The following is a 3,855-nucleotide window of genomic DNA, read 5'->3' as shown; positions in this document are numbered from 1 at the left end:
CAATTTTCAAATCTCTCCCAGTCGCACAGATTTTAAACTAAAGTCACCAAACTTGGGTCACTTAGTCATGGGGTCAACCTGAAAATTCTGTCACATTTTGGGGGACATTAAAAAGTGGGCGGAGCTACAAACCACCAATCAGATTTTCCCTATTGACTTCAATGAGAAACTTTTAAATTGCTGTCATTCTCACAGTATTTAAGCCAGAATACCCAAACTAGGCACCGTAGGTCATTGGGTGACTGGGGTCAAAAAATTTAAAAAGTGGGCGGGGTCTACAACGGCCAATCAAATTTCAGCCATTTGTTTAAATGGGAAAAATTCAAACTGCCGCTGCTCTTAGACTGTTAATGGCAGGGTTCCCGAAACTTGGCACAGTTGGTCACTGGAGGACTGTGCCAATGTATATCTCATTTTGGGGATGCTAAAAAGTGGGCGGAGCCACAACAACCAATCAGATTTTCCCTATTGACTTCAATAAGAAACCTTTAAACAGCTGTCATTCTCACAGCACCCAAACTCGGCAGGGTGGGTCAGTGTGAGACAAAGGTCAAAATTTATAAAAGTGGGCGGAGTCTACACTCCACCCAGTTACTCCGCCCACTCCAGTTGTAAGCTACTGGTGGAGGCAAGAACACATCACACAATTTCCCCAGAAATTGTACCTTTTCTAGTTCTTCTTATTCTTATTATAGCCAAATTTGCCACCCTAACTCCTCCCACAGTTTTTTACACTACATAGACAAAAATTTACCAAAACGTGCAGATTGTGCCCGATCGGATTGCTATTACTTTGTGGAGCGATCCCACCCCCGGGGCCCCCGTGGCGGGCCCCGGAAGCCCCCTTTTTTCCCATAGACTTTGACAGGGTAAATTTTCAAATCGCTCCCACTCGCCAGGCTTTGACGCTAAAGTCACCAAACTTGGGTCACTTAGTCATGGAGTCAACCCGAAAACTTTGGGCACATTTCGGGGACCCCAAAAAGTGGGCGGGGCCACACAGAACCAATCAAAATCTCCCCATTGACTTTAATGAGACCTTCAAATTGCTACTTCTCCCACATTTTTAGGAGTACAAATTCCAAACTTTGCAGACTTGGTCGGCACCCACCCAAGTACCTTGCTTTTGCTTTGTTACCCGATCCCACCCTCCGGGCCCCTGGGACAGGGCCCCCAAAATCCACGTTTTTCCATTGACTTTGACAGGGACAATTTTCAAATCTCTCCCAGTCGCACAGATTTTAAACTAAAGTCACCAAACTTGGGTCACTTAGTCATGGGGTCAACCTGAAAATTTCTGTCACATTTTGGGGGACATTAAAAAGTGGGCGGAGCTACAAACCACCAATCAGATTTTCCCTATTGACTTCAATGAGAAACTTTTAAATTGCTGTCATTCTCACAGTATTTAAGCCAGAATACCCAAACTAGGCACCGTAGGTCATTGGGTGACTGGGGTCAAAAAAAATTAAAAAGTGGGCGGGGTCTACAACGGCCAATCAAATTTCAGCCATTTGTTTAAATGGGAAAAATTCAAACTGCCGCTGCTCTTAGACTGTTAATGGCAGGGTTCCCGAAACTTGGCACAGTTGGTCACTGGAGGACTGTGCCAATGTATATCTCATTTTGGGGATGCTAAAAAGTGGGCGGAGCCACAAACAACCAATCAGATTTCCCCTATTGTCTTCAATGAGAACATTTTAAATTGCTGCCATTTCAACATTGTTAATGGCAGGGTTGTTAAACTTAATATATTCGGTTAATAGGTGACTAGAATTCAAATGTTTTAAAGTGGGCGGAGTCTACAGCGGCCAATCAAATTTCAGCTATATGTTTTAAATGGAAAATTTAAAAATGCCGCTGCTCTTAGACTGTTAATGGCAGGGTTCTGAAACTTGGCACAGTTGGTCACTGGAGGACTGTGCCAATGTATATCTCATTTTGGGGATGCTAAAAAGTGGGCGGAGCCACAAACAACCAATCAGATTTTCCCTATTGACTTCTATAAGAAACCTTTAAACAGCTGTCATTCTCACAGCACCCAAACTCGGCAGGGTGGGTCAGTGTGAGACAAAGGTCAAAATTTATAAAAGTGGGCGGAGTCTACACTCCACCCAGTTACTCCGCCCACTCCAGTTGTAAGCTACTGGTGGAGGCAAGAACACATCACACAATTTCCCCAGAAATTGTACCTTTTCTAGTTATTCTTATTCTTCTTATTCTTATTATAGCCAAATTTGCCACCCTAACTCCTCCCACAGTTTTTACACTACATAGACAAAAATTTACCAAAACGTGCAGATTGTGCCCGATCGGATTGCTATTACTTTGTGGAGCGATCCCACCCCCGGGGCCCCCGTGGCGGGCCCCGGAAGCCCCCTTTTTTCCCATAGACTTTGACAGGGTAAATTTTCAAATCGCTCCCACTCGCCAGGCTTTGACGCTAAAGTCACCAAACTTGGGTCACTTAGTCATGGAGTCAACCCGAAAACTTTGGGCACATTTCGGGGACCCCAAAAAGTGGGCGGGGCCACACAGAACCAATCAAAATCTCCCCATTGACTTTAATGAGACCTTCAAATTGCTACTTCTCCCACATTTTTAGGAGTACAAATTCCAAACTTTGCAGACTTGGTCGGCACCCACCCAAGTACCTTGCTTTTGCTTTGTTACCCGATCCCACCCTCCGGGCCCCTGGGACAGGGCCCCCAAAATCCATGTTTTTCCCATTGACTTTGACAGGGACAATTTTCAAATCTCTCCCAGTCGCACAGATTTTAAACTAAAGTCACCAAACTTGGGTCACTTAGTCATGGGGTCAACCTGAAAATTTCTGTCACATTTTGGGGGACATTAAAAAGTGGGCGGAGCTACAAACCACCAATCAGATTTTCCCTATTGACTTCAATGAGAAACTTTTAAATTGCTGTCATTCTCACAGTATTTAAGCCAGAATACCCAAACTAGGCACCGTAGGTCATTGGGTGACTGGGGTAAAAAAGAAATTAAAAAGTGGGCGGGGTCTACAACGGCCAATCAAATTTCAGCCATTTGTTTAAATGGGAAAAATTCAAACTGCCGCTGCTCTTAGACTGTTAATGGCAGGGTTCCCGAAACTTGGCACAGTTGGTCACTGGAGGACTGTGCCAATGTATATCTCATTTTGGGGATGCCAAAAAGTGGGCGGAGCCACAAACAACCAATCAGATTTTCCCTATTGACTTCAATAAGAAACCTTTAAACAGCTGTCATTCTCACAGCACCCAAACTCGGCAGGGTGGGTCAGTGTGAGACAAAGGTCAAAATTTATAAAAGTGGGCGGAGTCTACACTCCACCCAGTTACTCCGCCCACTCCAGTTGTAAGCTACTGGTGGAGGCAAGAACACATCACACAATTTCCCCAGAAATTGTACCTTTTCTAGTTATTATTATTATTATTATAGCCAAATTTGCCACCCTAACTCCTCCCACAGTTTTTACACTACATAGACAAAAATTTACCAAAACGTGCAGATTGTACCCGATCGGATTGCTATTACTTTGTGGAGCGATCCCACCCCCGGGGCCCCCGTGGCGGGCCCCGGAAGCCCCCTTTTTTCCCATAGACTTTGACAGGGTAAATTTTCAAATCGCTCCCACTCGCCAGGCTTTGACGCTAAAGTCACCAAACTTGGGTCACTTAGTCATGGAGTCAACCCGAAAATTTTGGGCACATTTCGGGGACCCCAAAAAGTGGGCGGGGCCATACAGAACCAATCAAAATCTCCCCATTGACTTTAATGAGAACTTCAAATTGCTACTCCTCCCACATTTTTAGGAGTACAAATTCCAGACTTTGCAGACTTGGTCGGCAC

The sequence above is a fragment of the Bufo gargarizans genome, unplaced genomic scaffold (genome assembly GCF_014858855.1).
Source record: "Bufo gargarizans isolate SCDJY-AF-19 unplaced genomic scaffold, ASM1485885v1 fragScaff_scaffold_499_pilon, whole genome shotgun sequence".
NCBI classification, from domain to species: domain Eukaryota; kingdom Metazoa; phylum Chordata; class Amphibia; order Anura; family Bufonidae; genus Bufo; species Bufo gargarizans.
Note: the sequence above shows the minus strand (reverse complement) of the source record.